Raw genomic sequence first — 26,480 nt, 5'->3', positions numbered from 1 at the left:
CCCAGAGTGGAAGCAAAGCTTGGTGGCCAGGCTGTGAGGCGTCCCTCAACGTTACTAGGTCAGGGGGTCCATTGCAACCGCTTCTCCACCCGACCCCGCTCTGATTTTCACTGTTTGACGTCAAACTTGATTAGCATCTCGACCCAACAGCGGGTTTCTCCAGACACTACAAAGACAGCCGTCACCGATACTTTTGATCGGCTCACGAGCCCGATTCCGGCTTTCACTGTTGTGCAAGAAAGACGACCGGGAGCCTCAGGATTCCACATGCGAGCCGGCACGAACAGCAAGGGCAGCTGCTGGTGGTCTCTGTTCTGTCCAGACGCAACACGGAAGGTCTGTGTGTCTGTGTCGGCGGAGGACACCCCGGAGACATTCCTTTTCATGGTCATAATCGCATCCTGGGTATTTGAGCTCAGTCTTTAGTAACACACCGCCCTGCTCAGCCTTTCTTCAGAAGCTCTGCTGCTCCTTCTTGGGACCCTAGAGGTCACAGCCACCTGCCCCACCTGCCTGCCCTCTGTGGACAATGTTCAGGCCCGGCGTCTTCCCGCTCTCCTCCTGCATCCCTGCACACAGCTTCTCTCACTGCAGTTTTTACGGCACAAGCAACTGCAGGGAAGGATGCGGAGATCTCAAGTCCCCGTCACCACTGCCCCCACGGTAACACCTTGCAGGACTGCAGCCCGAGCCCCCACCCCCCAGGGGACTGACGACCGCCCCCTCACGCATGCTTCCTGGCACCCCACGTGGCCAGCTGTGTGCTGTGTGCCGTGCAACGCCGTTTTCTGCTTCCTCCCGAAACCTGTGGCCCTAGTTCACTGACCACTCACTTGCAGTGCCTCGACATTCCCCGTTGTCAGAATCTCCCCAAACTCTCAGGGACCCGATGCCTCTCTGTCCCCAGTGTGTATCCCTCTGGAGGTGGACAGGAGTATTTTCGGACCCTGGAATCCTTTTCACTGGACCCGCAGTCAGTCCTTTGCTGAGCAGGATTCCCTGAGGAGGATGTAGACACTCACCTACCCCGATTTCTCAACTGTCACTCACCGTGACCCACTCTATCGTTTTTTTAAAACTCGGCCACGGTCGGGTTTTGGACCGCGAAACCCGCATATGCAGGTACAGAAAAGTGTTGATAACCGAGGACAAACGTTCAGAAGTTGGGGAAGGAGACTCCTCACTATTGGTTTCAAAGCCCCAGATTGTGACCGGGACAAGCTCTATGATGGGAAAAGTTCTAAAGAGACCATTTCAGATTCCCCCCGGAGCGCGAGACGCATTCTGCGGGTGCAAAGAAACACACACACGGGATTCGATCTGCCCTCCCGGCAGGACATTTCCCGGATGTGCCAGAGCGAGCACAGACTCACACAGAAGACACATCCCCTGCGTTGGGAAAGTTGTTAAGTCATAATAAACTGCACGTAAGAGGTGAGGGTACATTTGTGGGAAGTGAGTGATGCCTTCCTCTAACGCTGACAGGTTAAGATCTCCCCAGCGACAGACAGGGGCTCTGGAAAGCTCCGTCTCCCGAGAAGAGGGGAGACGCACAGGCCCAGCCGCACCCTGGGGGTCGGCACAGACTAGCCCTGCTCCCCGGGGTTGAACAGCAGAGGTGGCACGGAGTGACCCACAGTAACAACACTTCTCCGCTTGTTTTTTGTTGCAGATGGCCGTGCTCACCACCTCCTGGCCAGCCTGAGCTCGAACGGCGTCCTGACGCAGCCACGGGATTTTGGCAGAGTCGGTCCCTTCCCACAGGTGTCCGACCCTGGGTCAGTCCAGTGCACGGAGGGCTGGAGAAGCGAGCGGCGGGGTTTGCCTGGGCGTGAGGGCCGTCAGGACGGGGGCGCTGGGACGATTCACCTGCTGCTCTCTTAATACGAAGGACTATCACAAAATACTCTATTTTCAAGAATACATACCTCGGGCACAAGATAATTATTAAAGCAAGCACAGCCACGACAGAAACCAGTGCTACGTTTTCACGGTTTCAGTGGAACCATGTGGATCAGGAGTCTAAATTTCTGAGAACGACTCCTGTGATGGAGGGAAAAAAAACAAACAAACAAGGAAAGACAGAACCAAGGATAATCTTTAGGGACAGCACATACACCGGATGCAAATGATCTTAACTCTGCAGGTCCTTGACTCCAGAACCCTCTACATAATGACGTCCCCCTGTGACCTCAAGATACCCGCCTCCCTCGGTGAGGCTCTCTAGAGAAATAACAGCTCAGACATCCTGTAGCACAGCGTTACAGGAGGGCAAAGACCATTCTGGATTTCCCTCCCGCCCGGCCGCGACACGAGCACTCCAGAAACTTCTCTGCACACACAAGGAGCAAAAAACGTCTTGCCAAAGGACCTGGATTGGCCACGCCCGTTGTGGGCAGAGCCGAGGGGTAGGTGATCCTTACGCTGAGGCTCCGGACACAGGACAGACGTGTCCTTTCTTCCGTGTATGGTGTTTGCCCTTGGGGACGGATACAATTCGTCCCTGCCTTACAGGGACACTGGTGTTCCTATCAGACGGTGGGAACCCGGCTGCCACGGTGCCCACCTAGGGAACCCCATCCAAACAGAAGGCAGGGATGCTTACTTGCCCCGGCAGGCCCTCTGGAACTTGGAGAAGGTGGTCAATGAGAACTCGCCAAGCTGTGACGCGTAATTTGAGAACGTCCCTAATGGCCAGCATTTTGGTCACTGTGACCCCAGAGGCAGCCAGCAAGCAACGGACACATTTTTCTTTGGGGTGAGTCTCACGTTCTCACCTTACAGGCAGGGCGGAGCTGGCTCCCACCCCATGTTATCAAGAGGCTCGACACACTAGGACACATTCTTAGGTGTCTTCTTGGCACAGGGGCCCGGAATACTGTGGCCTCCTAATCTCCGTTCCCTTTCAGCTCAGCAAACAGAGGCAGCGGCTTCAAGAGTGAGGCTCTGCCTGGCCATACGGCTCTGCAGATCACCCTGCCGGGCAGATGAGAATCACAGGGTACAGATGAAGTTACATCAGGACACACATTTTTGTACACTGTAGGCCTGGCAGGCTGAGAAGGAGACAATTTGAAAACAAGAACCTGGAAACTTTTTTTTTTCTTTTTGCCAAAATAATATTTGTTTCGGAGGCTACGTCTTTCAGTTATGTTTAGGGAAAGATTTTTATGGAGAAGGACACTCCTTTTAAATATTTCCCAGGAGACACAGAAGCATGGGTTTGTGATTCTGAGAACACCTTAGGGGATGCTGTTCCACATTTGGGGATTTTTCTGGCAAGGAGCCACCGGCTTAGTTTCTTAGAGAATGGGGCCTCTCTTAGAGCAACAGAAAGAGAGCAAGTAGAAGGTGGTTTTGTTACTAAGCCAGAAAAAGGGGTGTTTTAAGGATAACTTTGACTAAGAGGTTCTTTAAAAGGTTTGAGGAAATGAAAGAGGCCTGTTTGCTGAGTTGAAAGAAAATCCCTCCTCCACCTCCACAAATGTGGGTTTTTGCCCATTTCGGGAAGGTGGCCCCGGAACATGGAAACATTCCCTGGTATGAATGAAAGATTGTGTCCAGGTAGGGTAAAGAAAAAAGATGAAAAAAAACACAGGGTCTGGGCAGGTTAATTTTCTGCAGATAAACTTAGCTGTTGGAAGAGGCGCCATTGTGGTCAGAGGATGCGTCTTTGCACCGGAACCCCAAGACACAGACTCCTCAGACACAGACTCCTCGTGGATACCAATCTCACGATGAGACAGGGTCCACGTGGACTCTCCTAACCTCATCCACACTTTGGGGAACCCCAGACTGACGAACAAAGCCATTCCAAGCGGTGACTGATGCCAAGACGACTGCCTGGCCTGTAAAGGGTGTGGATGTCCCCAAGCCACAAGCATCTGGGCCCTACAGAGTGAAACATTCCAATTATTTTAAGTGCCCTACAATGGGCCTTGGTGTAGGCATTAGGTTCAGTCCTGGACAATTTTAATAGCTCCAGTTTGGGATAATTTCAGAAGGTTGTTTTCCCTTTGCTTTCCTTACCTAACATCCTGAAGGAGGTCTTTGCTTACATTTGCTTACCTCATATTTTAGGTTAAAATCTTTATTCATACGCTGGTCCAGGGGTTTTTGTGCAGAATTTTCCTGCAAAATGCTAGATAGTAAATAGTTTAGGCCTAGAAGAGCAGCTACTTGGCTCTGTCCTTCTAGCACGACAACAGCTGAAACAATGCACAGAGCGATGACCGTGGCCGTGTCTCAATAAAACTTTATTTAGTGAAACAAGGGGTGGGCCAGACTTGGCTCACAGACTACAGTCTATTGTTCCTTGCTGTAGAAGCAGATATGTTCCAGGTGTCCTGAGTCCGGGGTCCTGAGCACCGAGATCATAGCTTCTGGTGGGAGTGGGTCAACTATGACCCGCCGGCCAAATGTTACCAGTTTACGCAGTGAAATGTTACACGACGAGCAGAATTAATGAGCTACGGTCCACCACAGCAATGTGCAACACCTGAGAAACTTGGTATTAAAGGGAACAATTAAGTCACTACACACTGCATCCACGGGGTACCGGTTTTTTGTTTTGTTTTGTGTTTATAAAGCACGAACACACGTGATCTGTTGCGGTGTGTCACACGTCAGTTCCCCTCGACACTGCAGGTTTGGGTCTAGCGTGACCACGGCGGCCATGACATTTGCGTGGGCATCTTTGTGCGGACCTGTATGTCACCATCTCTCAGGGAAATCAGGAGGGGACTCTGGAAGGCACGGCGGGGGAGCGCGACACGTAGCACGACTTTTTAAGAAAACGCCAAGTTGTTTTTCAAAGTGGTTGTGACAATTCTCATCCCTGCCCACCATGCGAGGGGACCCGCTGCTCTAAATGTTCACCGGGGCCTGCCGTGGTCAGTCTTTTCAATTCTAATCATTTGGGTCGGGGGGTACGGATATCTCACTGGCATTTACATGTGCTTTTTCCAATGATTAATGAGAATGAGAATCTTCAGTCAACGGTCTGTGGGAGGTAAGAGCGGAATGTTGGCTATTACTCCTAAAGGAGGAGGAAGTAACATTTCGGGGTGACTGATAGAAATATGCTCACGGCACATTACGGCGGTCGTTACCAGTACATACTAATGAACTAAATAAAAAATAGATGCATCTCGTTATACATGAAATAACCTCCACGACACCAGTACCAATATATGAAAGTGAGTTGGAAAGCCCACAAAACAAAATCTAATCAGGGACAAATGTACACATAATAAAACTCTATTAAAAAACACCCAAGATAATAAAAAGCACAAAAACTCACTGCAGAGTCTGTCGCTAGGAACAGGAAAGATGATATGAGAGAAAAGGAATATGGAGATACATTTAGTTCCACAGGTGTTTGGAGGGTTCAGAGGCGTTCCTTTTATTCTTATGGCTTGTAACTTATACAGATGGAACCCATATGTTTTTTAGAGCCATGGAACATTGCATAATAAATTGTACTTATAAAAACAAACCCTTCTTAGCATTTGGGTTAGAATCTTACAAATGGTGCAGTCCAACTCATTTTTGTAAATCCCACATCTATGTGATGCGGGACACACTGTGGTGGCCAATGGCGTTGGGGTCTTTCCAGCAGGGTACGCTTGACCAGAAAATATGTTGGAAGACGCTGAGGACATACTAGTAAGTTTTCAGTGGGAGTCAGTAAGTAATTTAAAATTGAAGGGGGTCATGGCACCTGATCCATGTTTTTAAAAGATCACTAGGGACACGGAGGAAATTTAAATACTATTGCTTAGTGAAAGAAACTAGTTTCAAAAGGCGACCGGCGTTCTGTGGGACTCCCAGTATAGGACGCACTGGACAAGGCAAAACTATGGAGATGGAAAGAAAAAAAACCAAGTCGCTGTAGGAGTTGAAGGGGAGACAGACATGAGCAGAACACAGAGGGTTTTAGAGCAGTGGAAATACTGTGCAGGAATGCATGATACGACGATGCCCATATGCCATCGCATGTTTATCCAAATCCACAGAACATACACCACCTCGCGGGAACCCTAGGGTCAACTATGGTCTCTGGGCGAGGACGACGTGTCAACATGGCTTCACCCTCCACAAAAAAAATGCCTGGTGACTGGTGACTGGTGTGGACCACGGGGGAAGGAGGGACGCGTGGGTGGTCGGCAGCGCATCGGAAACCTCCGTGTCTTCTTCCAGTTTTACTAAAAGCCTGAACCTGTTCTAAAAAAAAAAAAAAAAATGGGCACCTGCGTGGTTCCGTGGGTTAAGCCTCTGCCTTCGGCTCAGGTCATGATCCCAGCGTCCTGGGATCGAGCCCCACATCGGGCTCTCTGCTCAGCGGGGAGCCTGCTTCCTCCTCTCTCTCTCTGCCTGCCTCTCTGCCTACTTGTGATCTCTGTCTGTCAAATAAATAAATAAAATCTTTAAAAAAATGGTGTACAGAATCACGAGAACTGTCCAGTTGTGACTGGGCACAGCAGAATCCGAGAAGTTGTTCAGGTGTCTCCCGTGCTGTGCCCTTGAAATGGGTGGGGGACGTGAGGCCAGAGAAGGGGAGGTGGACCTCGGTCAGCACTGCAGAGTGGAAAGTGTCAGGCTGTGTGGATGCCAGAATATGACTTTAAAGCCCCTCTCCTATGATCCACCTTGCCCTATCAAGCCTCTGTGCAATGTTTGACTTTGGTCCGAACCCGCTGGCGGGCGGGCTAGGTCGCTGCAAGGAATTCCTAAGAGTCGCCTCTGTTTTCTATCAGTATGGGATTGCGAGTGCAGACTCGACAGCTGACAGGCAGAAATAATAACCACGTGCCAGTTCACGGTTTCTCCCGGATATTCACCTTCTGGGTCTCCTAAACCAGGGACAGGCGACAGATGGCCTCTTGGAAACCCATCAGGGTTTCCTTCTGCACCGTTCCCCGAAGGCCGGCAAGTGAGGAGGGACTCCCATCGCTCAAAAATAAGAACCTCGAGCTCCACCTCTAGAGACCCTGCTAGGCTCAACAGGAAGCGAATTGTCTTAAAATGTGAACTTTGCGTGTTGTAGCACCGCGTGTCGTCATAAAAAATGTCTTGTTCCAACGCTCTGGGGCCAGCACAGCGGTTTTAAAATGAGGGCTTCAACATGCATTAGTACAGGACAGGAAGAATGACGCTCTGACACTTTCCATGCCCCCAGCCCCGGGCCCGCTGACTCCAGCTGCCGTGCCCTCCGGCCCCCGCGCCACACTGGAGCAGGCTGCGCCGTCTGGTCCCCACGGGAGGCGGACAGTTACGGAGGTCCACGCTCCGGTCGTGCCTTCTAGGTGTTTACGTGGGTCTCGGACTCGGATGCTCAGGCCCCCGACTTTCCTGCACTGCCTCTGGCCCTGGCACTGCCTCGGGCCCTGGCCGGGGGCTCCATGTTTGGGGAATGCAGGGAGGACACGGGACGTTTCCCCAGAAGCACCACTTTCCATTCAGTAAGTCACGACCTTCAGGAAGCGAGTGTTTTCTCGCAAGGACGCTTCCGTTTCGGACTGAGGCCCACAGCCCCCAGGGGCGCCCCGAGCACGAGGGTCCCTGCGAGAGGGGAGTCGGCCCCCCGCGCACGGTCACGCTGCCGGGAAGCAGGGGCGGGCGGACGTCACCGAGCCCCGCGGCCGCGCTCCCAGGCGCGCGTGCTACACTCTGGCTTCTGGGTTCTGAAGCTTGTGCCGAAGCCAAAGGCTGCTCTGTGGGTGAGGAACGTGCCGAGTGAAGAGGGACGGACGTTTGCTGACTTCGCTGTGTGGAAACCACTCGGGCGCGTTCGGATCTCTTGCCCAGCAGCGGCTACGGCTGGGCGGCGGACAGGGAACGCATCGTCCACCCGCGGCGCAGACCGGACGCCGACGAAGCCCCCTGGCCCGGCAGGGGACAGTGAACACCGCGTCTGCCTGAGCACACGGAGGGTTAAGGAAACAGTGGCCAGCAAAGCAGGACGTCCCTCAGCTGGAACAGTGACGATTTGGCTCCGTCTCGTCTCATCTCATCAGCAGCGCAGGTGCGCGAGCCCGACTGGCCTCAGCCACGTCTGCTTTCGGTGGTGTCAGGGGTCCCGATGCCACGAGACCAGACACTCTCTCGCAATGTGAAACGGTTTATCTGGCTCTGGAAATGCCGTGGCCTCGTCTCCCTCCCGGGAACGTGCACCCGTCTTCGGTGTGCGGCTCTGTGAGCGGTACACACGTGTGCACCCGGGACCATGTGATGTGGGTGACCGCGCAGGACAGCTCCTTCACGCGGCAGAACTGCGGCTCTTGTCCTGATAGGGCACCAGAGGCCAGTCTCTCTGGACTTCTGACGTCGTGGACTAGTCCAGACGGTTAGAGATTTCCAGGGACTCTTCTGGACCGCTCTAGCCCCCGTGCAGATGTCCAGACACACACCAACGTGGAAACATGCGTGTCTGTGCTCAGCCGTCCGGAAGCGTACGTGGCTGTCTCCAGCAACCCTGGCGTGGATTCTTTTGGCCTCTTGCTAGGTGTCCTGCACCGTCCACTCCAACAGACAGAAAGGGGCTCCCGCCGCACAGCGGCCACATACTCTGCGGCTCAGTTCCAGGACACGCCTCTCATGGTATCACAACCTTCCCCTATACGCTGTCATACCCAGGAGAGAGCTGTCCATACCCAGGAGAATGCGGTTTCTCTTGCCTTCAGCCTCGGAACCTCTCCTCCTTTCCAAAGTGACTGACGTGAGCACCTCGGTCCCTTCCCCGAGGTCAGGTGGTTTCTCAAACGTGTAACGCACTCAGGGTGTGTTGTTGTCAGTTTTCTATCCTGAACCTTCCCAATGTCCCGTGACTTCGGGAAACGTGGCAGATAGCCAAGTGCACTGTGTGCTGCCACATTCTGTGGGTTGTGTCAAATACGCGGCGGCACATACCCCCGTGACTTACAGGATCCGCACCTTACCCGTCGGTCCCTCCCTGCACTGCACAGATGCTCTCTTGTGTCTGTGACGTTCCCTTTCCCAGATCACCCCGGGAACGGATAAACACGGGATGCTTCCTTTCAACCCCGGCTTTCCCCCCCAGCAACATACATCTCAGATTCACCCATGTTCTTTGGTGGCTCAACGGCTCGGTCTGTGTTTTTCAAGCTCCAAAGGACGTACCACGGTCCCGACAGACCGACGTTGGCTCGGCATTCACATACTCAAGGGCATCTCAGTCCCTTCCACTCACTTTGAATGATGAAGACTAAAGCTGCTATGAACATTTACGGGCAGGTTTTTGTGTGCACCTGTTTTTCAAATGGGTTGCGTAAATATTTAGGGGCGTGGTTCCCAGGCTGGACAGTCATCCGATGTGTCATTTGCGCGGGCCACATCATGGGGCGGGCCTCACCACAGCCCCCCGCCCTCAGGTTTCCCGCTTCCATTTGTGGGCGAGTCTAGCATGAACGTGTTTGAGCTCCCTTCCTTTCCTGGCCTCCTGCCTCCTAATCAAAAAGCATGAAGAACAATGAAAATTAACTTCCCGTCATCTGTGTGGTCCAGACTGACGCCCTCTGCACAAAACAGAGGGCTGGAAGCCGTCTCTTTCGCGCAATCAGGTTAAAGAAGCCACGACTCTCCACCCAACTTTTCTTTCCGGAGACGGGTCTTGCCGTGGAAACCGCAGCCACGCAGTGTTGGGGGTGAAGTCTGGGAACACGGGACATGCTACAAGGGTTCCGTTCAAAACAGCTTTCAACAGAACATCGGCGCCTGGAAAGCGTGTGTCACCCAACGCCTTACTGTGGCTGATGCGAATATCATTAAACTTCCTGACAGAGTTTTGTGCCAAGAGTGCACGGAAGTCACAATCAACGACTTTTTGAAAGATGTCCCACCATGCTAATGCTTTATTATGCACAACGGCACCGAGCTTGTGTTGCTGCATGCGTGGGCTAGCAGAGGACCGTCTCCACGTGACAGTCATTCCCCCTTTCCCCAATATGGGACCAAGGCCGTCATGTTGACATGGCCGAGGGCGTGCATCTCTCTTCAGCGAGAGAAGCCAGAATCCTAGTTCCCGTCAGAGGGGCTGCAACACACTGTCCGACCCACACGGGGCGGCTGCACTGCAGAGTCCTTGCCTGACGGAGAGACGTCAGCATCTCCACACATCGGAGGAGAGTGTCCTAAATTACCCAAAGCCCCACTAGGGGGACGTGAGAACAGAAGGGTCAAAGCCACCTCCACCGGGTGGGTCTACTTTTCAACGGACCATTCACCCAGCCAAAACAGGTTCGAGGACGCCTTGCTCTGGTCTCTCGTCCAGCTCAAGAAGACAAGTACAGTCGACAGAGACACACGCAGACCCCCTCCAGGTGTTTGTGAATAAGCCACGTGTCCAGGACATGGCAGAAAAGCATTTTCCAGGAGGTGGAAAGACCGGTGTGGGAGAGCAAACATATATATATTCAAACTGCACGCTGCCGGTCGGAAGAAAATGTTTTTAAAGATACGTCTTAAGTACGCCAACTGAAAAGAAATTCACCTTCACGGGCCTTTTCTGTGTTTTCAGGAATAACTCGCTCTCTTGGGACCAACAGACGTTCAGAACAGTGACATTACAAAGTCTGTCTCTGTGGTCCAACACGGACAAAGTAGGAGAGAGTTGCAAAGAGCGGCGTAATTTATTACCATATTAACGCACTGGTGGGTTTCATTTCCAGCCGGGGAATAAGGTTAAAAACCTTCACGGTGACCTTGGTATAAAAATGACGCCAACACGTATTACCTAGGATCCATATCATACTGATGGGAGGTAAGCTTTCGACTTGACGATGAAAATAATGTCCCCGATATGTAAAACCGAGTAGTTTTCACCTGCTGGGAAGAATATTATTAGTGCTGAAAATCCGGTATCGTGGGGAGCCTGCAAGTCTTCTCCTAGCCTCAAGGATAATGAAATCCAGCAGGAGAGGGTCTCAGTCATTCACCTAGTAAGCAAATAAAGCAGGCACTTAAAATTTAGTGTCCTTGTAAAAAGGAGACTTACTTCTGGGTTTAATTCTTCCTGCCACCCCCTAAAATGTATATAACGTTTTACTGTCTCAAACAAATGAGATTTTCTTTATTATCAGTTTTATGATAAGCAAGTTGGCCGGACGTAATTTGCCACAGCAAAACGGAAAGACATGGGTCTCCTGAATGAATAGCGTCAAGAGAATGTTCGATCAAAGGGGAGAAAAGATAAGGCAGCCTCTACTCGCCAACGAGCTCCCAGAAACTTGGAGCTATGCGGAGGCCCCTGGGTGTGAAGTCACAGACGCCACATCCGGGATGCGTCCTTGACGTGCTCGATGCACGCACACTTGCTGGAAACCAGGACTGGTGGACGCCACCGGAGGTCACGTATCACAGCCGTGTCTACTGGACCACGGACACTTTTCTGGTGGCCACCGTGGAAACGGCGGCGAGAATTAGGCTGACTTCAAAGGCACCTAAGAACTGTCCCATGGATTTGAAGTGCAGAAGACCACGGATACATTCATTTCCACAAAGTAGACATTTAGGGGAAAAGGCTACTTTTCATTCCCCTGCCCAGCAGAAAGTATGATCTTGAGGATTCTGAGCTACAGCAGGACTTTTAGGCCATATTTACCAAAGTGCTAGCAAGTAAAATACTTCTGCGGGAGGTTGCTGCGAACAGGGGAATTAGCAGATACTGAGGGACTTATTTCTAGACAGAAACCTACGATCTTCCTCTTGATTGTTTCTCCTGATGAAATATTGTTGGTGCGCATGTGTCTTCACATGTCCCCAGCGTAATAAGCAGAAAAGATCAAAGGCACCCAATAGGTTGTAAGAGGCACTGCTCTCTGACATTTTTAAATCAGACGCAAAACATGTAAGCGGACGGCGTTTCGAACACTGAACCTTCCCACACTGTCTCTACGCAAGGACAAGACGGACCAATCACTCTATTTTGCGGGGGAGGGTAGGAAAAAACCCTTTTTCAGAAGACGCGTTTTCTCTTTGCCTTTCTTGTCTGCACACAGTCACCGACGTTTAACCCGTAGAGTAGGGATCCGAGACTTTGACCCCTGATCTGGATCAGGACCGCTGTATGGGAACGAGCCGTTCTGTGACACAGAACACGGCGACGGGAGCTCATCACTTCCATGGGGGGTGCAGACCCAACGCAGCCCGAGGAGGGAGAGGCGCGGACAGGAAGGTGAACTCCGGGAAGCAGGCGGCGTCAGCGCCACCGAGAAGATGCTACATTCTGTAAAGTACAGACCAGTCATCTTGACTTAAAACCTTGCACTTATTTCCTACGAGCCCAAATTCACATTTTCCCTTGGGAAGGAAGGAACTAGAATTTGTGGATGAAAAAAGCGATGGTTTTAAGGCTTGTGTGTGTGTGGGCGGTGGGGGCGGGGGCGACCAGCATGTCTTCGGCTCAAGTAAGAGTGCAAATTCTCTTAGAAATATGTTTGGTCCTGCCAACTCGGAGATGTGTTGTGCCAAAGTCAAAATTCCTCTCACTTCCAACTCTAGAGAATTCTCAGGAAATTTGCATCCCATGGCTATTGCTCATTCCTTTGTCAACTCATCAAATATTTTCCTTGAAAAGCTCCTTAATGTCCAAAAATTATTCACATCGGATTTCTCACAGACAGAGGGCCATGTCTGCCAGGAATATATCAAACTGTACACACAGAATTGGGGGTTTGGTTTCCATTTCCCACCTGCTCGGAAAGTTGGATGTTGGCCCTACACTATTTGTTTACAATTCTGCTTCTCTTCAAACCCTTTCTAGATATCTAGATGTCTGTTCTTGTTATCCACAACTTACGTAAAAAACACCAGCAAAATAGAAACATAAGCACAATACCCAAATCAATCCAGAAGCATAAGTCCCTGAAAAAATAACATACGAGGAAGGGGCTATCTTTTAGAAGCCACCCCCAAGGATGCTCATGGATGTCTCCTTTCCTTGTCTGAAGGACCTCAATGCTGAACCTTTCCATCTCGTATTTGCATGTCTATAATGAGGAATCTTTTCTCAAAGCCAGGAAATTGCACCGCAGAACCCTTGTCAGCCTTCTCTAATAACTGCTTATACATTGATTCTTGCCCTACCTTGGAAGAACTCTGAAATTCCATTAAGAGGCCCCCATGATCCACAAAGAAGGAAATTAGATCCAAGAGGAACACGGCCTGGTTCTGGGGAGTCTGAGCTCCAGAAAGTTGGAACAAGACTTCAGAGCATTAGACCCACACCCCCATCAGCAAAGCCCTCTTTAGGAGAGGACTGTGGAACCAGACCTGCATTTTAACCACGGATCTGCAATTGCGCAGTTGCGAATTCTCATTAACATCTTTAAAATACTGTTTTCTACATCTACGATAATAGGAGTAGCTAACACGTCCCCATCACGTACTACATGACATCAACTGACCTGTTAACCTCTCGTTTCAGATGCTTCTCACAACAATGCCTCACGTGGGCTACTGTCATCCTCCACACGTTACAAATAAGAACATCGAGGCACAGAGAGGTTAAGAAACTTCCTTGTGGGGGCACCTGGATGGCTCGATGGTTAAAGCCTCTGCCTTCGGCTCGGGTCATGATCCCGGGGTCCTGGGATCGAGCCTCGCATCGGGTTCTCTGCTCAGCAGGGAGCCTGCTTCCCCCTCCCCTCTGCCTGCCTCTCTGCCTATTTGTGATCTTTGTCAAATAAATTAATAAAATCTTTAAAAAAAAAAAAAAAAGAAAGAAACTTCCTTGTGGTTGCTCGGTGGATAAGAAGTGAATACAGTGTCATCCCACAGTTGGTGCTGCCAGCTGGTATACCCATGTCCCTTCCTTTTGATCCAGGACAGAGTTGTTGGAGAGTTAAAACACAGAAGGAGTTATCTGTGGGCCATTTCTTCCTTCCTTAAGAGTGAAGCCCTCGGGCTAATGGGACATACAAAGATGTCCCTCAATCCATACCATCAGGAACACTAAGTCACAGAGACACACGCAGCCCGCGTCTACGGCAGCGTTATGTTCAACAGCCCAACGACGGAAGCAGCTGTGCCCGTCGACAGATGGATGGATGAATGGGAGAGGGTTCTTTCTAGGCAATGGAGTACTACTCAGCCATGAACAAGAAAAAGGAAGGAAATCTTGGCATTTGGGATGACACGGATGGAGCTCGAGAGGATCCTGCTGAAATCAGTAAGTCGGTCGGAGGCACAGCAACACCACGTGATCTCACGCATATGTGGGATGTTAAGAAACAAAACCAATGAGCAAAGGGACAAAGAGAAAGCGAGAAACAGATTCCTAACTCGAGAGAACACAGGGACGCGAGCCGCGGGGGAGTTGGGTGCGGGACGGGGGACACGGGTGACAGGGACCAAGGAGGCCACTTTCTGGGATGGGCCGCGGGTGTCGCAGGAAGGTGCTGAGTCGCTCTCTCGTACACCTGAAACGGATACAACGCCATCTGTGAAGTCGCTGCAGTTACAAATGGAAACAAAGAAACAAAGAAAAGGCACCCAGAACCAACAAGAGGTTAAGCAACGAGATGTGAGCGTTGCAGATGTCACTGTGTCCGTCTGTCCACGCACACCTGGATCGACTCTTCGGTCCGACGGCGTCTGATCCCCTGCTACCGACAGACACCAGATATTCAGAGGGGTTTGTGAAAGTTGCCTTTTCTGGAAGGCATCAAAGCCGCAAAGCAAACCAATACACAAGCTCTTTCAATGAAAGAAAAGATAGGTCCAGGTAGGTCAAGGCATTTCAAGCTCTCAAGGTGAAAACATCGTCTGCTTAGCCCTATCAATACCCATGAGGAAGTTACCAGAACCCCAGCTCCCTTCCAGCATACGCTGGCTCGCTCTACACCAGAGTAAAGACAAACCAAACACACCGTTGGTAATCAACGGCACTTACGTCCCAGGACACAGAAGGGCTCATCACCACATTTCCTGAGGCGTGCTGAAAACAAAAGAGCCCTTTCCTTATTTGGGGACTGGCTGTACACATCACGCTGCCCATTGAAGACTTCATATTTGCCACAAGTGGTTGGTTTGTTGGTTTGGTTTGGTTTGGTTTTTCCCCACAGAGTCAGAATTTTGACCAGGGAGAGGATATCAGTTTTGTTCAACCCTCCGTCCCGCATCTCTCTGGCTCCCTCTTGGACCTGGAATACCGCCGCCTCATCAGGGGATCCAAGCTCCTCCCGGAGGAGAGGCTGTGACAGGACAAGGCACCTGGCCTGGGCGAGGGCTGTGTCCGTGCAAAGGCACTGCACGCCACGACACCAAGGGCCTTGGCTGTCGGTCTCCGAAGCAGATTAAGGACAAAGTTCACAACCTACGGCGCTGACAGCCCCCGAGCCCAACCTGGACTGACTATGACAAGTCTGCGTTATTAAAAAGTCCACGGTGGTTTGCCTACATGGTACCTTCAGTGGCACGGACCGTGGAACTTGTCGTTCTGCAAGAGCATCTTTCCGGAGGGAGCTTAGGTGGGAAGTGCATACCCTGGCCTGGCCCCTACTTCTTGTAGGAACTTCTGCTTGACGGTTGAGCTCCGCTGGCCTTTCCACGGGGGAGCCTGTACCCGTTTGACAGAGCTGCAGGAGGCATACAAGGGTTGTGCAGAGGAGTCGGTATTTTACTGATTTTTAAATGACACATTTATTTAGGACTCACTGTTCTGAGCTGAGGCTTCACGCGAAGAAAGCTAGCGGCTCCGGTAGACCTGACGGAGGAGACACACCGGCACGTTGTCTCCGCAGCTCTGCAGCGGCTGTAGGTTTGCCGTGTGACTCACTGAGCCGTTAAAAAAGAAAAAAAAAAAAAGTGAGCATTCCAGGAAATAATGCCGGGATGTTTTATAAGGAATAATATTCGAGGTCCTGAGGCTTTAAAGTATAATCCTTTAATTTATTCCTGCTGTATTTTTCATAACTTTGATAGCTTTATTCATTTCTCCCCCCTGACGAATGCGCTCTATTCTGACAAAATGACGTGAGGGCAATTCTGGCCTGTCCGTGAAGTCCTCTGCACGGCCTTCATCCTCTCGGCACCAGGAAGAACCGAGATGACATTTAATCGAATGCGACGACTTTAAGGCAAAGCTCCGTTTGAGGACTAAACAAAGAGATTAACTCTTGATGTCGCTATGAAGTTCCTGACTGTGTTTTTCACTGTCTGGAATTCAGCCTCCGGGCAAAAACTCTGGCTGAAGTAGAAGCATTAGATGTGGGGAAGTGACCACATGGAGCCCGGCTCGGGAGAGAAGCTGTCGTCAGTCAGCGCCACGTCCCGACCCCCACAGCGGACCTGGTGGCCGCCACACCACATCAGGTTCTCCCAGGGCCTCTGCTGTCCCTGAGCCCTCGGTGGAGGGACACAGTGCTCTGGGGGACTTCAGTTCTCTTTGGGACCCATGTCAGTGAGGCCGGGGACCAGGGAGCCCCTCAGAGTGAACAGATGACTAGAGGAGCACATCTGGGGACCTTTCAAGAGCATCAGTGGGAGCGGGTGTTTCTGAGAACTCTTAGAAAGGGTCTTTGAAAAACTCCATTCTGAGGCATGACTTAAAGCAAACTGAGTCTGCGCAGAAAAGGAGGGTCGGCGACACCCAGTACTACAGCAGCACAAGAACGTTTTCTGCTTTAGGAACTCTTCCAAACGACTCGAACCTGAAAGCTCCGTCTCAGACAGGAACTCATCAGTCCACGGATACACGCGGAGCGGAACTTTGGCCAAACTTTCCCGGCAGGGAGCATAGCTGTTCCGGTTACCCCTGGTTGAAGAACAACACACAGTGTCCCCCAAACACTGGCTTCGCACCAGAAGAGCGTTTTTGCTCAGAAGGTTGGCTGGCCAGGAGGATCTGGTCAGGTAGGCTTTTGTCCCCAGGGCTGTGGTCCTGCAGCCGCTGTCCCACCGGGGCTGGGGCCAGGCCACCCACGGGTCCGTCCCTATCGGTGTGGGTGTGGTCAGGGATGACTCAAGCAGCAGGGCTAGCACAGCCGGGACGCCTCACCAGCTCCCTGTCCTGCTCTCGTCTCTGCCCGTGGTTTCTCCGCACAGTGACCTCTGTAGACCAGACCCCTTACACGACGACGCAGAGCTCCAGGAGCCCCTGTCCCAGAGAGCCCTGCAGCAACGCACTGACTCGTGTAACCGGGCCTCAGAAGCAAAGCGCTGAAGGTTCGGCTGCACCCCGTTTCTCGACGGTGTCCCCAAAGCCCGTCCCGGCTCAGCCCGGCCAGCTCACAGGCACCATCCCTCACGCCCCACCTTCTGGACGGGAAGGGGTCAGGAGTCTGCGGACATTTGTTAAAGCAGCAGGCTCTGCTCCTCAGGGACCCATTATTTCTATTCTTCATGTCACGTTCCTTGTACGTCCCGTTCTAGGTTGACTTCTCCCTTCTCCAAACCCTGCAGGGATCCCGTCTCCTAGGGCAGCCAGTGCACACTCAAGGTCCACACTGCCGGCATGGAAACATCAGCTGCAGAGTCGCCTTTTGATCCGAGGATCTGCGACACAGATCAACTCGCTGTCACAACACGGCGAGAGCCTCTCACGTGCGGGAGTGCAGAGAGAGAGCCAGGCTGACGGAGCAGGCCTGTGGGGCTGTCCCTCCGTAGTACAGACAGTCCTGGTGTGTGTATGCAGGACATCTGTGGAGATACGGTGCAAAGACGTGTAGCTAGATACACACCTGCACACATAGCCGTGCTTTGATATGGGTGTGTGTATATATATGGAGACACACACATGCGTGCACAGATGCATGTGTACATACGTGCATACAAGAGATGGCACCACGTGTGCACAAGGAGGCTGCACAGTGAGGAAAAGTGACTGTCTCCCCCCGTACACGGTACCAGGCTCTAAAATAATTCATGGAACAACCTGCTTTGCTCACTCGCTCCCTTCCCTTTCCCAGTTCTGTGCAGGTCGAGGCTTGTGTTTTCGGTGACTACAGCAACTTTCCAGGACTTGGTGCAGTGGTCCGCGTGCGGCTCCTGGAGACACGTGGCGACAGGCGTCCAGTGCTGCCTCGGCGGGCAACAGTGCTCACCCCACGGGGGCTGCCTCGGAGTGGCCTGTGCGACCGCTGGTCCCATGCGGTTCAGGCGGGCTGCAGGCCAGCCCACCTGCCACGGACGGCTGTGAACCACCGCATCTCCAGCTGGGCCGCGGGGCAGGGTACCCCGTTCGCTCGCACGGAAGCCAGGATGGCGGGAAGGGTGCGTCCTTGGAGGAGAGCCCCTGACTCCTGCCGAGAGCCGCCGGTGGACAGGACGTGATGGAGATCTTGAACGTGACAGAGAGCGGATGCCTTCACTACATGAGCGCACAGCTTGATCTCTGCGCGGGCGAAGGCGTCCGTGAAATCTGGAGAACCTGTATGACTTCAACGGTCATAAACATAATAGGAATAAGTAACGGCTGACAAAGCTGTCCCTCCACCCACGAATATACACAGTTACTTTATAGACTGTGTCTGGATCCCACTCCCAGACCATGACATCAGCGTCCATGTATCATCTCCATTTGCTGGCCAAACACCATCATGTGTTGCTAAAGAGGAAATATGTTCCCGGTGGAAGGGGAGGTCACGGGGCAGATTTGTCATTGTTATTTTAATGGCAAGAAATATGCCAGCTGTCAGGAAAACAGTATTTATTGGCTGTGCCCGGGGTCACGGTATACAAGAATTCAATAGTTATCCATCCGTTACCGTTGGAGACAAAACAACAGGCAATTTCAGGACGTTCCTTGGTTTCTTTCTGAATGTGACCTCACATCTCCAGTATTGTTTCCGTCGGGAACAGCTGTCTGTACTCTACGCCCGTTTGGAAGGGACAGATAGAAATGAGCAGGTCTATTCAAGCCTCAAGGACCTGATTCCCCCAAGCCAGGTGAAGAGACAAATTCTGCCATAACTCTAAGTAAATTCTAAAAAGCGGTGTTCAGTTCCTCAAATGTCTCTATGGATTCCCATTTCACACCCCTTGCTGGTCCAGCCTACGGCCCCGCACCGTAAATCCAGCCCCTCCATGCTCCATGCTCCGCCTTCGCCGGAGTCTACACCCAGCGAGAGAGGCCGGCGGCTGCTGCGACGCGCCGAGGGCTGGAGATGAGCAAACGGGCAGGTCTGTGCTCATCAGACGGTCTGAGCGGCAGGGACCTGGACGTGGGGCATGGGAGGAGCAGCTCGGGGGGTCGGAGATGAAAGCCAGTCTTGAGACTGCTGTGTCAGGGAGGTCCTGCTGCGCCCACCACCGTGGGCTCATCGAGGAGGGGCCTGGACGTGCCACGGTGGGGAGGGCAGCTGGAAGCCACGTCAGGCCCAGGAGCCCCAAGGAGCGGCACGTCGTCAGCCTGGCCTCCATCCGTCGTCCTCTGGCTAGGTCCTCCGCAAACCCCCGCATGGGAAGAGAAGCCGGAACCAGTCGTCGGAGTCCGGATGCCGATCGCCATCACCCGCAGCTTCCTTCCTCCTCGGACGCGCGCCCCCTCTGCCTCGCCCCCGCTCGGTGCCAACCACGCGACGGCGGGAAAACGCTGTGGACCCGTCACAGCTTTTCTCCCTCTGCCCGCCACGTACTAGGGGCCATAAACCTACTTCTTAAAAGGACGGCCCCTTCATTCACGAGCGATACATGTGGCTAATAATGTGTTCTTCCCACCCAGACCCCGTGTTGCAATTTAAAACTCTGGAACAGAATTTTGCTGCTACATTGCTACGAGCATCTCCGCTCCTCCTCGTAATGGACACGGAGTTAAAGGGAACGGCCGATGGAGGCAAGGAACCAGCGCGCACGGAGAGCCGGTCCCACGCCCAGCTCCCCGCGCACCACCTCGCGCAACGCTCACGACAAACCTTGGAGGCGGGGATGCGTTCGCAGTGTGGCCAGCCGAGGCTCAGGGACAATGATGGCCCCTTTGCAGCTTGTGCCAAAAGGGTAGGAGGTCCCCCTGTCATGTTAATCATCTGAAAATATATGTGAGATATAAAGCTCGAATCCTTAGGCGTGTTGCTGGGTGGCCCGTGAGTTTGAGCATCCCCAGGACTCGGCGGTGACGCGCCCGCAGCAGCAGGGAGTAACACGCTGTGCTACGTGCTCCCCCGAGAACACAGGCGGCGCCTGCCGCAGGCACACAGAAGCTCCCTTCCGCGCTCGTTCCCAGCATCCTTGACGCCGCGGAACTACTGCTCACCATCCGCGGGAGAACGACAACTCTTCGGATCTGCTCTGCCAAGGAACCTCGTTTCGCCCGCAGTCCCGTGTCTCTCTGCGAACACCGCGCAAGCACCCGAGATCCCAGTGCAAGTCTACGCGCCTACGGCGTCTCCCGTCTCCGGGAAGGACTTTACAAACGGCCAGTGCTTCCAAACAAGAGCGGAGTGAAAACACAGCCGCGCCCCCGTGTCCGGTCAGGCGGCCCCGGGGAGAAACGGGCTGCAGTCAGGTGGCTTCCCGGCGCAGACTTCTGGGGCCGAGTTGGCCCGACGTCAGACACGCGCTCTGGGGCCACGCAGGGCATCTCTTGCTATGGCCGAGACGAAGAGCAGGAGGGTCTGGACCCATACAGGGAAGTGGTCCCTCGCCAGTGAAAGCTCAAAGCCTCAAGAGATGAAAACCAGCCTAACTCTGGCCTTGGGTTTCTCATCCTTGAGCAGTTGCTTGAGCAGAACCCCCGCTCCCTCGGGGCACAATGTCTCCAAACGTTGTCCCCTGGGAGGGGCCTTAGGTCACCCCCAGCTGGGAACCTCTGCTTGAAGCAAACAGATTAATTCTATTCTCGGTACCCACAGAATTACAATATAATGATCAAGCACATATAGGATCACACCAGCCAAGGAAGGTGAGAACTTGAGAAGTTTGCTGGGATTCTGCAAGATAAGATTTTCCTACACTGGCCACACCTCATGGTCCTTTTAGACTGCTTCCGTGACTCGAAAGACAGAGCCAGGAAACAAGCTCCCCGATCGTGGCTACGAGTTTGCTCTCCTCACGGGTTTGCGGTTCAAAGTGCAGACTCACTTTGCTGCAAAAAGTGCAAGCCTGACAATTCACAGAACTGTACCCCTGGGGCAAATAATACATTCTGGGTTAACAAAAAAATAAATTAATTAAAATAAATTAAAAAAAAAAAAAGTGGAGACTCGCTTATGGATGTTCTAGGGAGGAACCGACCATGAGTGAGAACCAGAGACTACGCAACGTCCACATTTCTCCGCAGCATCCTTCAGAGGAATTCCGTTTTATTTTCCAGAATTAACTGCTTTAGCAGATAGGTTCCTGTCTTCCTTGTAACGAGGGTTATTCTCTTGGCCTATATCCTCGGCTCCAAACTGGGCAGCCTGAGTTCACGTGTCTCTGTGCTACGTTCCCACCAGAAGCCTGGACCTCGATAAAGATGGATTGTGAGGACATGAGTCTTGGTCCTTGGGACACCAGAATCATATTTCCTCGCATTCACTGTCCACATAACCAGGAAAACCTTTACACGTCCTTTGCTTGGGGAACGTCAACTCATTAAGTCTTAACTATTCCCGTGCACATCTTTTATGTTATTTTTGGAAAATGGGAAGCAGTTTAGTGTATCTTGTGTTCTATTCAAAATTTTCCAAAGCAAAAAAAAAAAAAAAAAAAAAAAATTCCAAAGCAGGACACAAAAGCAACATGGAAAGGAGGTTATTTTGAATAGCTTACTTTAGATGAGGTTACGATGATCTCAAACTGCCACGCTGAAATTGCAGTTACATTCTGATCCTTTTTGGACCTGCTCCTAAAATCCGTACATTTCTTTCTAAACTTATTCCCACATCGATAAATGCAGATCGCAAGTATGTGACGGCGTGTTAAAATATTCAATTATGCTTGAGAGTCTATTTAAAATAGACTGAATCCCAGAGATGTGGGTTTTTATTAATAGGATTTGCCTCCTCGCTCGTAACCGCCGGATGCTATTTTCGGAGTGAGGATTGAAAGTACGTGTTCAAGAGAGAGAAGGGAAAGTATCTGTCTCCAGCACAGTCATGGTATGGGCGGACAGAAACTAGGGGTTGGAGGATTTCCCTAAAGTCATGAAGTTAGAGGTGGCAGAATCTGACCATATTTAGAAAAAACAGAGAGAGAAAGAGGGGAATCCAGTCACTACGCACTTGATTCGCATCCAACAGCTTACTTACCGACGAAGCATGAATATCGACACGGACGACCTTCAGGATAAGTACGCACCTTGCACTGGATTCTGTACTTCAGACCCTTTCCCCCTGAGCAGCTGACCTTGGGCGTTTGGCTGTGGAGCAGTTTCCAGCCTTTTGCGCTAAGAGGGACAAGGAAGCGTGGTCTTCTGCCCGGAAACTTTCCCACATGGCGTGTCACAAGCACACAAGCTTCAGACCAGCGTCGGCCGAGCACGCAGAATCCCCCAGGCAGATCGTGGTAGCAGCTCGGGACTCAAAGCCATGCTTGGCCACCAAGATTCCCCTCCAGCCAGACACCAGGACTGTTGGAGTAGGAGCGCACCAGGGAGCAGAGGACCCAGAAACAAAGGGCTGTTCCGACCCAAGGACAGAGCTGCGGGCTGCGGGCTGCGTGGGGGCTGGCTGTTCCCCTGCGGCCAGCCCGGCACGCCTGCCCCGGCTGTCCTAACCGACACCATCGTGCTCTTGCTGTGTTTCTGCTATGGCCAATGCTCTTTAACAGACTAACCGCTATGGTTTTAAATACTGTTCAGTCACAACACGTAGGTGTAAGGAACCAGGTCTGCCCCGTGGCCTCCCTATGGGGGCCTCCTGCGGCCACCGACCCCCGACCGGGGTCTTGAGCTTGGCTGATGAGAGTCCTTCGGACGTGAATTAACCATCCCTGAGATACAGAGTGACTGAGTTTTTTACAGAAAATTATAGACAATAGAACATTGCTTCTTCCTGTACAACAGACACAGTCCTAAGACCCCAGTGGAAGTCCCTATTTCTATAAATGGGTCACTTAAAACTGCCAGTCAGAAATCAGAGTGTGTAAGCACGCGGCACACGGCTTTTCCCCATGTTCAATCCATGTCTCAGAGCGTCCCGTCCAAGCGCACCGCCGTGCCGGCTGGGGTAACGGAGCGCTGGAAGCCACATCATAACCGCGCAGGGAAAGCTGAGGACGTGTCTGTAAAAGGCGGGATTTCCGGCCATCAAACAGGAGCCACGGCTGAGCCCAAAGATAAAAAGAAGATGGACAAAACGATTCAAGGGGAAAAGAATCTCAAAACGGCACATGTTTTGGGGGAGGCAGGAGAGCCAAAGAGATGCAGGCATCGGCAGAGTCGTCACTTTTCAAGTTCTGCCTCTTTACCTACTTTGAACTCACGCACAACGTGCTGCAACGTTCTCAGCTTTGTTTTTAGTCTGGGAAGCGTTACGGACACGGTCCTTCTATCCCATGTTAATGACTGTAGACTAGTAAGAAAGCAGAACAGAGAGGACTTCCTCAGGACACGTACGATTGGTGATGTGCGGGTACTGAGCGCGTTTAAGGTCCTGTGTGAAGACGGAAACCAGAACCAACGGTTGTGCGGGGGAAAAACGGAGCAGAGGATGAGAAAACAGATTCGCATGACTTCAGTGAAAAAAATCATTCCTGGAGGAGTTGAGACCCCACCCACACTGGTTACAGCTCTGGGAGAAAACTTTAGTTACCGCATGAAAACATCTAAGGAAAAAAATGGTTTTTCCTCTGAAAAAGGGGGCAGATGGCCGTTTCCACTACGATTACAACGGACAGAGCTCTATGAACAGGCGCACCAAGGGCTATGGAGTAGATCCCTCGAAGACTGTCACACACCCCCAGTCCCCAGGCTCATGAGTCCGGGCGGACCGACATCTGTCCCGTGCAGTCGAGTTAGAATGGCTTCAGTAAGCAGAAGCTGCTTGCAAATAGGAAAAAAAAATTGGTGGTGATGCAGTTTAAATGAATATGGTTTCCTAACAATGCGTCCCCACGTGGCCCCTGCCTGGGAAAGGGTGAACAGGACGTCCATGGGACACAGATGTTCCCAGCCTCAGGTGATCTGGGTCCTCTGTGGTTTCTTCCCGTTTCTAAACCATTGGCGAGCTGGGTGACCTTTCTGCCTCTGTCACGGATCCTGAGTAAACAGAGTCACCAAGAAGCATCATTAACACAGATCCCACGTGTTTACGAATCTCTCACGCCGGCTCATACCGCGAGGACCGTTCGAGCTCTGTTCCTAAGGAACATCAAATACTTCAACAGGCACTGGAGCTTCCCCTTCCCTTTACGGAGGCGCATAGAGCACCTCAACAGGAATGGCGCTGGGTCGCATCTTCACGACGTTGGCCGAGAGGGATAAACCCCGGCTGTCCAAACACACGTGTCCACTTCCACACAAGAGGGAGCCTTCAGAATTCAGAGAGCTCCCCACTTTATGGGATTTCAGGGTGCGACGGATGTCCAAGAGCGTTCCCTGGAAGACTGGCTCCTGGGGCGGTGCCGGGCAGGCGCCATCCTGTCCCTGTCTTCCTTGCACACTTCAGCCTGCCGGCAACGGAACTCACGAGGAAGTGCGGCTTAAACACCAACAGTACTGTGCTCGCTTCGGCAGCACACACACTAAAACTGGAACGATAAACACGAAAGTAGCTTTGGTATTTCATACGGAATACATTGTTTACTTTCATAAACAATGAAAGTAGCTTCCAGCAAGTACAAACATCAACGGCGCCCTGACGGGAGTGTGATCGTTTCTTAGATCCGTGATTCCCAAACTGTGGTCCCTGGACGAGCATCACTGACGGACCTTTCACGGCCGCCAGAATCCTGGTGCCCAGCCCGGCCTTTGGCCGCAGGGCGTGTGTGCGGGCAGTGGGGCAGGTTCGTTCAAGATGTACGGCTTGAGACCAGTGTGGGACAAAGTTTAAGAACTGCTGTTCTCCGTGCGCATCGGGATTGTAGGTCTTAAAGAAAGGACCCTCCGGGAGGCACCGGACGGCTCACTTGGGTAAGCGGCTGACACTGGACTGAAGCTTAGCTCATGGCGCGGGTCCGGCCCTGCCCCGTGGCGGGCTCTGTGCCGAGTGTGGAGCCTGCCTGGGGTTCTCTCTCCTTCTGTCTCCCAAACCCGCTCACGCCTTCTCTCTCTCTAGGGCTGAAAAAGAAAGACCCTGCATGGCAATACAATGTTTTCCGAGACACGCAAAGTGAGATTTCTGCATATTTAATTCACACCTGAGTCTCCTTTTCTGTAAAAGAGACGGCGTGTTTCTACACGTAACGCTGACGTGACTGTCCTGAGGTGGAAGTCGTGACAGGCACGTGGTCCTCCAACGACAGTGATTCTGGACAGCGCGCACGACCTTCTCTTCCCGGGAGGCTGCTCTGAACAACTCGCAAAACGGAAGAAGAACGGACAAGATCTGCGTCAGAAACCAGGGGGTGAGCCCAGGACCTATGCCGTGCGCGACGCTGGGTCCCCGCGCTGTGGCCCCGCAGAAAGCCTGGGAGACAGAGACTCACACGCCTTGCATCGGACTGGGAAGAAGTGAGCTGCCGCGGGGTTAAGGATCCCGCCCAAGGATGCACGGCCAGCCCGCGGCCTTCACAGCCCAGGCCTGAAAGCCCAGGCTTTCCCCCTCTGTAGCTGCCCCATTCAGGAACAGAACGACCGTCGCCTTCTTTCCGCTTCAAGGTCACGATTCTTTTTTCCTCCCCTGACCCCTTCTGGAAAAGGTCGGCCCCGCTGTCCCCGTTCTGACTGAAAGCGCTGGGACCAGAAGCCCAGTGGGGCTTTCCGGCAGCACTCAAGGGTACCGTTTCAATGTGAAAAGAGGTTCCTGTAAACTAGGGCAAAGCACGCGGGGAGGTGAGGACGGGGGGTTCGTCCTCCCTCTGCTCTGCGTGGGGCAGCACATGTATGCCCCCTTCGGTCCCACGATGCTCTTAGCGTGCTCTGGCTGGGAAGGCGGCTTCTCTCGGAGGCGGCATCGACTCTAAGATGTCCGCTCTCCCAGCCGCCTGCCCGTACCTTAACCTCCAATGACCCCTAATGCACTTTCTGGGAGGGAGGAAGGTTCCTCCCCAGCTGGGAAGTACTTCCCTCCCCGAGTTTAGGTTGCGTTAGATTTGAAAACTGTTGTTGATCCGGGAAAAAGTGTGCGTATATGTGCACACCCTGCTCGTGCCCGATCCTTCACTGTCTAATAATTATCCTCTTGAAGATCCAGAAGGTCCAGGAGCTGCGTCTTCCCCTCCAGGGACACAGAGACCTTCCCAGGGACTTAGCCATGGAGCATGTCAGCATTTCCTGGAGCTGTCCTGTGCAGTCTCACCTCCCGCAAGCGGCAACTTGTACTCAAACTAATTTCGCTAGAATAGAATAAGAAGTCCAGTTCTGTCAGGCCGGCCACACTCCAGCAGCTCAGCAGCCGGGGGACGGCCGTGGCTCCCACGCTGCACTGCACGGGGTTCTACAG

Source organism: Mustela lutreola, chromosome X (assembly GCF_030435805.1).
Source record: "Mustela lutreola isolate mMusLut2 chromosome X, mMusLut2.pri, whole genome shotgun sequence".
Taxonomy (NCBI): Eukaryota; Metazoa; Chordata; class Mammalia; order Carnivora; family Mustelidae; genus Mustela; species Mustela lutreola.
Note: the sequence above shows the minus strand (reverse complement) of the source record.